At 40.0% G+C, this 13,359-nt stretch overlaps 1 protein-coding gene across 1 annotated transcript in view; it reads right to left on the reverse strand.

Annotated features, from left to right (window-relative positions):
- Nucleotides 1–5,216, reverse strand: part of ahnak (AHNAK nucleoprotein) — a 28,492-nt gene extending 23,276 nt beyond the window's left edge. Inside the window, 1 exon segment of the mRNA XM_078260527.1 lies at nucleotides 5,016–5,216. The gene's annotated coding sequence lies outside the window, so the exon portion shown is untranslated.
- Nucleotides 5,217–13,359: the final 8,143 nt, after the last annotated feature.

The following is a 13,359-nucleotide window of genomic DNA, read 5'->3' on the forward strand; positions in this document are numbered from 1 at the left end:
TAAAAAGGCCTTAGTGCAGAGAGGGAAAAAGAAGAGGCGAGCAGTGATCAAATCAGTCGTGTTGTCAAAACAGAATAGACTCCCTGTTCCTCTCTCTCCATTGTAGTTTGACGTAGCAAGTCCAACTAATACAAAAAGAGACTCAGCAGTCCCCAGTGTGGGTTCACTCTTTCTTTAAAAACGCAGATAGGACATGCATGTGTGACACATATAAAAGGAATGTGCGTCAAAATAAATGGTTCTTTTCTGCACGCCATAGTCCACATAGCCCTAAACCAAACCACAAGTCCTGCATAAGACCAAAGCCTGTCCACTGACGCCAACTTGGCCTGCTGCTGATTAAACTATTGTGACTTTGGCAGGAGTTGCCCACAAAATGGAAAACTGAAGAAAACTCATCTTTTCTTGCTTTTACGAGATCACAAACAAGACCAGGGCTTTTGCTGAGAGTCAGCTATGTCTTAATTTTCATGTAAATTATATTCTACACTTCATGTTCACAAAAGGACAGTCAACTAAACTTTCTATACTAGATGAGGCGGTAAGTATCGAATAAATTATGGCACCTATTACTACTCATTGTTCTCTACTACACCCCTAGACATCTAAGGAGGGAGGATCTCACACAAAATCCTCTCCAGGGGTTTCTTCCATTTTTTCCTTATGCACTAAGTGAGTTTTTCCTTATTTTCTTAGGCTGCATCACAAACTGTTGCCGTTATAGGTCTGTACATCCGACTAAGACATTGTATGTAATATTGGGCTATTCAAAAGAAAACAACTGTAACATGTTTTGCAAAAATGAAGTTCTGAAATGAGAAGTGATCCTGGGCTGGTGACTACAGGCAGTTTCAGAGCCAAGAACATTCAGCAACTAACAAAGTCAAAAAATAGGATGATGACAACCAGAGCTGCAGAATAACTGAGTTGAGGATGCAACTTTTGAATTGGCATAACTACACCAGAGAGAGAGAGAAAGGTTTACACAGTTCTACCACATCAAGAAGATATCAAGTGAGATTTACAGACATCCATAGCAACTTTATATAGGCCATGGCATATAACTGCCCAACTTCAACTTGATTAAGTTTGTCTTCCACAGCTGCTGTTTGAACAAGAACAAATGCAAGTCCATTCATGGAGCAGGAGACAAGAAGGTTAAAAGGAGGGCTACATAGCAACCATAGCAGCAGAATGTATATATAGTCATAATACTTCCTTAGCTGTAAAGCTTGAAGCATAGGCACAGTGTTAGGATATGTATTCATACCAGCATTTACCACACCAGAGTAGTGCAGAGTTGTTTAGAGCAAGATAGTGTTGGATTGTGATGATTGTCATGCTTAAGTTTCTTCTGACAGATAAAGAAAACCTAAACAAAGCTGAATGTACTGTATTTCCAAATTTACATTCCAAGCCCTTTTGACCTGACATTTTGGCAGCCTCATTCCAAATAGAGTTTTTGTAACAGATGCCGCGTGTCATTCCTTGCACATAACAGTGTTAGTGGGGGTTGGGGCATAGGTCAGACAAGTAGTTGGGGGCAGGTAGACTGTTCAGTAAGGCAACCATCATGTAAGATTGAGTGTTTTTGGATGGATTTGTATATCAGATGTCTGGCAGAGCAGTGGTGAACGTTATCGGCTTATCAGAAAAATGATTCACACCCTTTCTAAATCCCATGATTGCAGAAGCCCCACCAAGCTTGAAGCTACAGTAAACGTCTGAATTGCATGCATGTGCATGGGTGTGACTTACAGAGGTACCGTGTGTGACCTGTGATGACTGTCTCATCATATTTCTTAAATCACTATTTCTCAACAACAAGGCAGGCAATGCTAATGATATGTGTGCCACAGGGTATACTGACAACATGATGAAACATCCCAACCCAGCAGTGGATGGATGAGAAGGGAGTGGCTGTTGGGTGGATTGCCTAGAAAGACTTTTTTTTAAATCTCGCACTACAGTTAGCTGCTTATTTGCAGCTGTATGAAAACTAAACTTTCCTCAGTTGTGCATCTACAAATTTGCTATTGTTTTATTTAACCAATTCCTAGGGTGGGACTTCAGAGTGTCTGCTGGCAACTGCAGAATGTCCAAAAGCCGAGCTTTGCTTTAAAATGAATGCCAAGTGTTAAAAAAAAATAAGCTATGGTTTGATTGCAACCACCCTCCCTTCTTTTAGCTTATTCATAACATCCACCTCCCTTTTTTGCCTCTCCTTGCTGTCCCCCCTTCCAACCACCCACCCAACAAACCCATGAGGAAATGGAAGAGGAAGTGTGCTCGAGACCAGTTTCTTTCCGTTTCACACTGGCACAGCTGAATAACACCTCGTCTGTACTGCCAGTCAACATGGCAAGAATATATAGTGCCTCTGTGAAAAATATCTCAACATGATGGAGGTAAGACTCCAAACAGTCATGACGCATGTTCTTTTCTTAAGGCAAGTAAAGATGCTGTTTGTCACATGGGTGGCAAGTGCAACAAAATCAGCGTGACCCTAACCCAATGTCGGCTAATGACTAAGCAATAAAGCTTCTTCAAAATTTCAGTGAGGGTTTTCGGAATTCCAAATGTCTGCCAGGTGACAACATAATGTAGTCTCTGTACTGCTGCATTGGTAGACAGTGCAAGTATTTAGACAAACAGTCTACGTCCCAGGCCAAGATGAGGCCCTGTTAACCCGACAAACGTTTTAGCTGCAGGCAGTCAGGAACCAGTTTTGAAAGTTTCAGCGCTTGAAATATTTGTTTCATATGTAATATGTTTGTGTAAGTCCATACCCTTGCTTGCAGCAACACTCTACACCTGTATATGTAATACAGTACTTTGTGCCATATTATCACCAAGTAAAACAGAATTATTTTAACATATTATAGCTTAAATGACAACCTACTACCCAAAGACCTTTTAGCCCTGTGTCACCGTGTGGTTCTTCAAGCAGTCTGTGTCACAATCAATCACCTTGACAAGGGCAATTTGAGAAATGCCAGACATTTACAACTACGAGGCACCCAACATGAGTAAGTGCGCATTGTAGAATAGACTGTGTAGAGTGGCGCAAACAGCAGCTCTCCCTACACTGAAATGATTTTTGGGTGTGGCAAGACGGAGCAGTGGATGACAGGCAACTCCACACCAAGCAATTTGACTTTCAACAAAGGATCACATCTGGTCTGCTTTTTCCTCAACCTTTACCTCAACTTAAACAAATACATCATAACAAATGCAGGCAAGACTATATGTGATGATTCTAGTTTGAACCGCAACTGGAAAGATGGCACTTATGCTTTGAATATGTACGCATGTAGAAAAATAAATCTCTCTCAACTTTTTGGGCAGATAGAGTGCGTTTCTCTCTTTCTCCAAAAGTGCGAAGTCTAAGCTCCTTCCTCTATGCCTCAAACCTGGTTTCAATTAGCTTGTCTTTCCAAACCACTACATTCCATTACTCCCCTCCTCACCCCCACTCAACCCATCCCCCCTCACTCCATGACTCTCTTCCCCCGTCTTCCTCCCTCCTTACCCCTCCCTGCTTTCCCCCCTGCACACCCTGGCCAGGCGCCCAGGTTAAGAGACCCGAGGTAAAATAAAGACAGAGAAATCTCTCTCTGTCCAAAATTTTTAAAACGTAAGTCATAAGAAACAAACATGCCTCAGTACAAAGCAGCAGTGATAGTTGCCAACTTTATCTTACATAACACTAGCTGGGAATGAGGTATGCCTTGTTTAAAAAGTGATTTATATCAAATGAAGACCATCTGACGTGTTTGCCGCATTCCACAAAAGCAGACTGCATTTAAAAAAATGTCAAATGTGAGATTTTCATTGTTCCATATGACTGATAATTGTACAGCACCTTACAACGCAGTGAGTAAGCAGAGAAAAAGTTATGATCAGTACTTTTAATTTTGCTGAAACGCCCTGGAAACACCATGAAGGACCTTTGAATGTGTTAAGAGGGACACACTGCGACGGCCGTCTGCAGCATGTATGGTTTTTTTTCTTCTTCTTTTTTTTGGCTGTAAAGGGTGTGCCTCTATGAGGAGACAGCGAAGCAAGAAGGGAGGGAGGGGGAAAAAAGGTGGGGGTGGAGGAAGGTGAAAGAGAGGAATCCACACCCAAGCTTGTTGCTGCAGGCTTTCATAGAGAATTACCTTTAGGCTACATTTTAAACTTCACAGTCTCAGCAAAGGGCATTGGATAGATAAGAGAAACACCTGAGCAGTAACATCAGCACAACAACCAGAATTTTTTTATCTTTACACTGCTTCTACTATTCAACTTCCATTTAGTGTGTGGAATATTCCAGTGCTGTAAAAACATTGCTATCTCAAAGACTAGAGATTATGTGTTTTCAAAGGACATCCACATTGCACAATAGTCACAATACAAGTAGAGATAGTTTGGTTATCTCTTATTTCTTGACTAAAAGCATATGGAGATACCCTATATTCTTTCTACAACAGTGGCTTCAGCACTCATATGCACCTTGGATAGCAAGCTTTGTATGCAATTAAAAGAAAAGTGAAGTGCGCAACTCCAGTCAAGTCCTCTGCATTCATGTGGTGGCTGTGGGTACACACCCACTTCTTGTGTCTTTCACTATTTTAAATCAGTACTCACACAGAATCACTGTCACGTTGCACCTTTACTAAAAACACAAGTAATAATACATGTTTTCTCTTCATACAAAACTTCCCTATAGCGAAACCTCCCTTTAGGAAAAACCATAGGATACCACAGAAGATAACCACATGTAATAAAGTAGGACAAAGTCACTGTAATCTTACCATTTAGGCCTAAACACACTTTCTACAAGAGTCTGTTGAAATATGTTGGATTTTGCAAGTAGTTGCTTGAACTTTAAACCAAGTTATTATTAAGTGATTTGCTATTTTTACAGCACAATTCAATTTGGAGCAAAGCACAGCTGGCAACAAAATGTTAAAACACAGATTTAAAAAGCATTTACTTCAATCTTCGAAAAGAAAAAAGTGCATCTTTACCTGTGCGCAGTCTGAGCGCCCAAGAAGCCTCAGATCAGCGTGAGCATCCTTGAAAACGTGTCCTGTCCCCTTCTCCCCAGCCCAAGAAAAGCACTTCTTCCAGTCACAACTTCGCAATCTGTTAGGATTCTGTCACTCTTTTCCTATTACTCGACCAACCAAGTTTCCAGGGCGTTTTCTTCCCCCGTCTCTCCCTCCCTCCTCTGCGCTGAGTTGATTTAAACTTTTTTTCTGTGTGGCTGCTCCTCTTGGCTGAGCACAGTGGTTGGACAGGGAGCTGGGTAGGGCTCCTGGTTTGCAGAAGAAGGGCGATAGGCATGGGAGGGGACCGGTGCAAGGGAGTGGCTCTCAGCAGCCGTGGGACCACCCACTGCTGCACATAGAGGGCTCCGATGACTTGCAACATGAAAAGTAACTTCTGCTTAAAAAATTGAAAGACATGTTCATTTATTATAAAATATCTACATTAAATGTCCATAATAACCTACATTTATCACCAAACCTTTAGCAGCAGTCAGTGCTTTGGAAACTGCTTTTATCAAAAGTAGGCTAGCCTACTCTCAAAGTAAGCAACTAGCAGTGACTGAGAAGATATTGTTTGAGCCATATCATATATTATTCAAGCAAGGCATAGCTTTAGATATTTTGTCATTCATCTTTGTTACCAGTAATAATGATATAAACGTTTTGACTGTTTTAAGTTAGTTCAAGGCATGTGACGCACCTCACTATACCCAAGTGACACCCATGCACAAGAGGCAGCCTTTAACTGCCTTGCATAAATTCTTACACAATGATCAGCGCAGCAGTCAAACCCAACTGTATCTTTTTTTTCTTCTTAACTTCTTGTATTTTTTTAATCTATTTAAACACAAATAAAACTGCTTTAAAAAAAATTATCCTTTTTTGTTTTACATTTTAGAGTAAGAATGAAGTACAGAGTAACACCACATGGGTATCATGTCACAGACAATGACATAAACATGTTATTACAGCATTTAAACTACCGCACACAAACTGACACAAAGTTATCATTAACAAAAATGACTAAGGAGAGAGTCCTTTACTTACATACAAAAGGCAAAGTGTGTATTTACTGTTATTTCAATTATCTTAAGAATACATTGAAGGCATGAGCCTACTGAATTATGTTTCAGTTTTCCTCTCTCACAATACTGTGGCTGCACACGTTTCAGTCTACACAGAGAATCAGCATCAGCTTTAAATTACTTGTATGAGGACATACAACGAATTTGACTCTGGCTTTTTTTTGCTCTCAAAGTACACACAGAAATATACATAACAAGGACAACAAAGATGAACAAGGTAAACAAACATTTTTATACTATGTACAGACATAAGTGTGTATATGGATGAATGTCAACGTGTTTACATGTGAGTATGCATGTACAGTACATACAGTATGTGTATACGATAGTATAATATATATATACCCATTACTTTTAGCTAGCTATTTTATCAATTACTTTTAGATAACTATTTTATCAATTACTTTTAGCTAACTATTTCAACCATTTATCCATTACTTTTAGCTAGCAATTTTATCAATCACTTTTAGCTAACTATTTCAACTTTTGATCCATTACTTTTAGCTAGCTATTTTATCAATTACTTTTAGCTAACTATTGCAACCATTTATCCATTACTTTTAGCTAGCTATTTTATCAATTACTTTTAGCTATTTCAACCATTTATCCATTACTTTTAGATAGCAATTTTATCAATCACTTTTAGCTAACTAGTTCAACTTTTGATCCATTACTTTTAGCTAGCTATTTTATCAATTACTTTTAGCTAACTATTGCAACCATTTATCCATTACTTTTAGCTAGCTATTTTATCAATTACTTTTAGCTAACTGTTTCAACCATCTATCCATTACTTTTAGCTTTTAAACCATTCATGCATTATTTAGCTATTTCAACTATTTCCGTCAACCTTATGTTTCAAACATTTATCCACAACTTTTAAGTAGCAAGTTCAACAGTTGATCCATTACTTGTTGTTACTTGCTTGTTCACTTCTCTCACCAATGTTCAGTGTCAATGAAGCAACCTCCTGGAACACATGTCACACCCGTGAGGTGAAATATCAAACATGCAAGGCGTAGAGCAAACACAGAGGAAGTTACTGTGTGGCTTTGCAGGGATCGAACAGGGAGTGGCACACAGACACAGACGCTCGTATATGTGCACACACATACTTTAATATTACACCACCATGAGACAAGACAGCTCTGATTTAGTTTTCTCAAAAACAAGGTGCAGTTCTCCCACAAAAAGAAGAAGCCCCACTGTTTGTGTGTGCGTGCATGTGTGTATTTATCTGTAATTGTGTGCATGCTGAGATAAAAGTGAAGAAATAATCCCAACTATGTGCAAGATAAGCAGATATCCGAAAGAACTCTGTATGTGTATATTGCTTTACTCTTTGGATTGCAACAGTGTTTAAAAAAAAACAATGCTAAAGGACAGTAAAATGCTTCCAACTTAAAGCACATTACTGTAGGGCTCAGAAAGTTCTAAACAATTTAATTTTGTTGTACACTTTTAATGATACAATGACAATAAAAGGCATTCTATTCTATTCTCATTTTATTGACTGCAGGGATCGTTTATATTCTCCACATTATGTCTTTTCTTAAAGAAAACCTCTAGCACCTTTCAACCGTGTTGCTTAAAGGCCCAGACACACTGACCAGACGGCCGACCCTCGGCAGAAAAGGCAGTTGGACTGATCATTCTCCCCGAGTTGGTCAAAAAAGTGCCTTGGAACACACCAAAGCAATGAGACGTAATACGTCATCGCTAATCTGTATTGTCACCCAAAATTGAAAACCGGCAGCTGATTGGATGAACGCGGGTCTGGTTTCTCCGGAAATTCAAAGACAGACTGTCATGGCGGCTTGTTCAAAATACGATCTCAGATTGTACTAAAATAGTTCACCAAAACATGTTTCTGAAAACATTTTAAGCGAGAAATAGGCCATGCAGTTGCTGAATCTGTCTTCATTTCAGATCGACAAAGGTCAGTTTAAAAGTTTTTCGTCAGATTTTGAGAGACTCTAGTCATGCTCATTCCGCTCCCCGTTTCCGGGTTAGCACTCTACCAATCAGATGGGTCATTTGAGTCCGACTGCCAGCAGTGCCCGCCCCGCCGATTATACATGTCAAATCGGCCAAAATGAAGGCTGACGGCCCCTCCGACCGACGACGGCACGGAACACACCGAAGAGACTCGAGTCACTGACCTCACCAGACTGTCCGACGGCCAATTATCGGCTCGGTGTGTCTGGGCCTTAAGCTAAGTGCCTACTATAAGACTTTTAAAGTCTCCAGTTCGCTGTACTGTTCACACTACACAACTTGCTGTCTTGTTTAAACACTACCTGATTGACCAACGACAGGGGCTCACACATACTAGATCTTTCACCAGGAGGAATTCTCGAGTTTAGTCGTTTTGTTATATTTTGTTATGAAAACACGTGCAAGAAGTGACATGACTTAATACCATACGCAAGACAGGATTTTTGGATGTCTGTTTTTGGAGAGCAGAAGACAGGCTAAGGGGAAACCAGGGGAAGGGGTCACCTGTAACTTTACTGTATGTGTTGCTTGCTAGATATCTGGAATGTGTCTGCGAGGCACCAGCGAGCCTCTCGTCCCGCGTTTTTGAATAATTCACACAGCTCCAAAAACTGTCTAAAAATCAGGACTTAAGTTCTGTAGTGTCCACTTGCTATTAATGGGTGAAAAGGATCATAATCCTCTTCACACAGTGTTCTGCTACTGCATCTGTTTGCTCAGCTCTACGCATGATGGCTTTTTGCCACTAAGGTGTGGCTGTTGTTGCCTTTGAAGAACAGTTTCAGCTTAGAACAAATAGTGCTTCCAGACAGACAACTCCTAATGTGTGCACATGTAAACAGTGGAAGGCCTGCCTAAACTGTTTGCTGCTCAATAACCTTTCTGCAGTCTTTTTGGTCTTTCAGGTCACATAACAACCCCACAGTAAACACTGTCGTTGCTGTGTGTTCTTTACTATTCAGAATTAGCATATTTACGTGCTTTCACTGTTACTTAAAAGCTCATTCTTACACTGATGAGGTGACTCCAGATAAACGCCTTGATTACTTATCGCCTGTATTCACCTGTATTAAATCTAAATCAATCCACAGCAGGAGTTGAAGTTCAAGATAAACAAATAACGTAGAGTAGTAAAGTAGTAGAGTTGGAGAATGAGCTTTGAGAACCTGAAGGGGAGATCTCCTAAATATTTTGCACATGCAGTCCATACTTTTACAAACTCGATCCGCTTTGACTGTCACCGCTTTGTCGCAGATCACTCTAGTTGAATACAAGGATATGTGGGAATGGGTGTGCTTCCTGGTGCTAGGTGTGTCAGCTAGTGTGAACCAGCACAAATAGCTTGGCTCAGAGGCTCAATGACTCACGGCCCATGACTACAATGAAAACAGGACAGCTCAGACTGTAGAGGAGAGGAAAACTAGAGGATTAGATGGGGATGGACGGTTGAATGTGTGTGGTGTGTGTGTGTGTGTGTGTGTGTGTGTGTGTGTGTGTGTGTGTGTGTGTGTGTGTGTGTGTGTGTGTGAGAGTGTGTGTGCCTGCGTATGCTTGCTTGTGGAAGTGTGACTGTGTGTGTATGATTAATGTCTCCCGCAGGATAGGGGAAGTCACATAGCACTGGCTTGAGCAAAACTGTAACTTGTGATACAATTAAAGAAAAATGACACCACACTTGGATATGATGATTATTTCTTCCTATTTCTATCAAAGCTACTGCCCATTATCGGCATAAGAGACATATGGGTGGGAGTTGCACATTTGATTGTGTAACGCAGGTTTAATCAGACACAAGAGACTATCTGAACACATTTCAATAGAGTTTTTAACCCAAAGGAATTTTCAATAGTTGAAAACAGCTGATAAAGGTTAGGATGGATTCAAAAGAGAGAAAATCCTTTTATTAAACTTGCAAAATGTCACAATTATCCACTGAAATTCTTTCCTAAATTCAGACAATGCAGACAGTGTCCTTTTTTCAAGGCCTGTTTGTATGAGTCATCAAGATAATTTGTAAGAACATGAGATACAATAGAAGGGTTTTAATCCAAACACACTTGATAATGTAACTCAAAGTTTACTACAGGTGACTACAACATTTATTTTGCACTATAAGGTGTAACCATGCATGTGTCACATTTTCAAAATGCTGGCGTCTGTAGGATTTATATATCACGTCTGTAATGAAAGCATGAGGAGTATTACTTTCATCGGCAGTAATAGCAAACTGAGTACAGATTCACATAAACAGCAAACCTATTCAAAGTGTCCGCTTTCACTGAAACTGATCTTGTTTGCTGCATTTGTGTTTGCTTAAAAATATTTAACTTAAAAGTCTTAAGTCAAGATTATTGTTAAAAGCAGGCACTCACTACGCAAACCTGATTGTGTGCAGATAGAAGAGTTCTTTGTATACCAACTTCATTAGATTTTTTTTACACAATGCAACATTGTCAATATTGCGACTGCCAAAAACAGACACACAAACACTGTCAAAGAGGCATTGTCAGTGTCGAAGAATGTCAAAGGAAATCTACTTCAGATTCATCTTTTCTTTATTCTTTGTTCTTTATAAATGAATGAATGGACTATTGCTGAAGATGCGTCAAAAAGGCTGCAAAATAAATTAGCATAAAGCGACACTGATCATATCTTTCTACTGCTGTTTACTCTTGGTCTTGTGACTGTTTATTTTAATAGCACTTGAGTTCCTGTCCTTTATTTAAACATATAGACTAATTGAGATTAGGATCTCTCTTTCACATGAACAGGGAAACATAAAAATAAAAATAAACCATCATTTCCGGTATAAAGATGACGAATGCAAGTTATGATCCCCTGCAGCATCGGCTCTCTCAGCTCAGAGAGCTTAACTCAGTAGGAGCAACACAACAAAAAACAGTTTTTGTGTTGATGTTATCTTTCATTTCTTGTATGTGAATACTTAACATAAACTCTCTGGGTTCCACACATCAGTTGGATTTTTGTAACTATCATTTCTTGTCTGCATTGCTGAGAAATGTTGATCAAATAATTGACCCCACAGGTTGTTGTTTTCCCTAGATCCCCTCAAATGTGCATGCTATTATAATCAGAAGTTTAATGTAATGTTATACAATACCATATAATAACATGCAATTCGATAATATAGTAGCCTGGGAAAACCCTGACGAACTTCCGGCAAATTTCAGATTTGCTCTCCAAGTCAGTCTGGCCAAGAGCCCATTCAAGCCCATTTCCAATTTTTCCAAATCGAGGCACCAATCACAACCGTTGAGGCGGGCTTTACAAGATGACGATAGCGCAGCGATGGCAAGCAGCTTTTTGTTTACATTCAACATCGAAGCGCAGCAACCCGTTGATGCTGCTGTCACCATAGATATATATATAAAGGCTAGATGTCTCGTCCGCACTGCTGGCCAATGGAGGTCGACGTCAGCACCTGGCGGCCATCTTGCCACAGTCAGCTCGCTCACTCGTAACATTGTGTTTTAATGGTGCATGTACTTTTTAAATAACCATAACTTGCTCAATTATCTACTGATTTTCAAACGGTTTGGTTTGTTATAAACGTCAGAGATGTAGTTATGACACTGCATACTTATGAATAATTATAACATGGACTTCCATATGAAAATAGCATTAAACAAAACAGATAGGTGCAATGAATATACACACGCACAAGGTATTTATGTTAAATCAATATATAGGCTACTAAAACTCAGTGTACATAATGGCAACATGAGATATATATATATATATATATATATATATATATATATATATATATATATATACTTTTATAATATGAATATCCATCCATCCATCCATCTTCATCCGCTTATCCGGGGTCGGGTCGCGGGGGGTAGCAGCTCCAGCAGGGGACCCCAAACTTCCCTTTCCCGGGCCACATTAACCAGCTCCGACTGGGGGATCCCGAGGCATCGGGGAAATCCCCACCCTGTAAAGAGAACTACACTACTGTGGAGGTATACACATGGAGGATAGAGATAAAAAATTCTATTCAATTTATTTGTATAGCGCCAATTCATTACAAAAGTTATCTCAGGACACTTTTCAAACAGAGCAGGTCTAGACCGAACTCCTTATAACATTATTTACAGAGACTCAACAGTACCACCATGAGCAAGACATGAGAGAGAGAGAGAGAGAGAGAGAGAGAGAGAGAGAGAGAGAGAGAGAGAGACAGGTGCACAGCAACAACAGTATTGGCAATGGCAGTCAAGCAGGACCATGGCAGGCGGCTCCACTAGGATCCATGAGAACCTGCGAGACGAGAAAGCACAAGAACTCCGGGGAAGAAGTGAAGTTAGTAACATGCATTAATGGGACATGAATGAGTGCAGAAAGAGAGCGAGAGGAAGAGAGGAGCTCAGTGCACCATGAGAAATCCCCCGATAGACTAGGCCTATAGCAGCATGACTAAGGGATGGTTCAGGACTCACTTGATCCAGCCCTAACTATAAGCTTTATCAAAGAGGAACGTCTTAAACCTACTCTCAATTGTGGAGAGGGTGTCTGCCTCCCGAACCACAACTGGAAGCTGGTTCCACAGGAGAGGAGCTTGGTAACTGAAGGCTCTGGCTCCTGTTCTACTTTTAGAGACTATAGGAACCACAAGTAGCCCTGCATTCAGAGAACGTAGTATTCTAAAAAAAGGTAATAGGGTACTATGAGCTCTTTAAGATATGAAGGGGCCTGACCATGAAGAGCTTTATAGGTGAGGAGGAGGATTTTAAACAGACAGCAGCTCTGCTTACTGGTCCCAACTCTGGGTTGGCTCTTTTGATTGAAAAGGTTGCCTACCCTTGGGTGTAGTTTCAATGTTCACACGTTTATTCATTCAAGTGTATGAGTTGATACACCAAGATAAAGGATTTAATATAATAAGCCATATGATGCTCTCATTTGTTTGACATTCCACATGCAAATACTCACAACATCAGGTTGAGGTGCATCCTGAGACAAATCCATTGGCAGGTTGTCTTCTGCTCTTCTAGAGGTGGTTGTGCTTCTTGTTGCTACCAGCTAAAATAAACATAAGTAAAGACGTTTTGTCTAAAAATGTGCTGTAATAAACAACAACAAACACATTATATAACTTGCAGTAACAAAAACTAAAGTGACATTTAATCACATATTGATATATCAGTCTTATACACCTTGAATTATTGTTGGTCAATGATACACATACCCTTTAAAGATGAGCTGGAAAG

Source organism: Sander vitreus, chromosome 10, assembly GCF_031162955.1.
Source record: "Sander vitreus isolate 19-12246 chromosome 10, sanVit1, whole genome shotgun sequence".
In the NCBI taxonomy this organism is placed as follows: domain Eukaryota; kingdom Metazoa; phylum Chordata; class Actinopteri; order Perciformes; family Percidae; genus Sander; species Sander vitreus.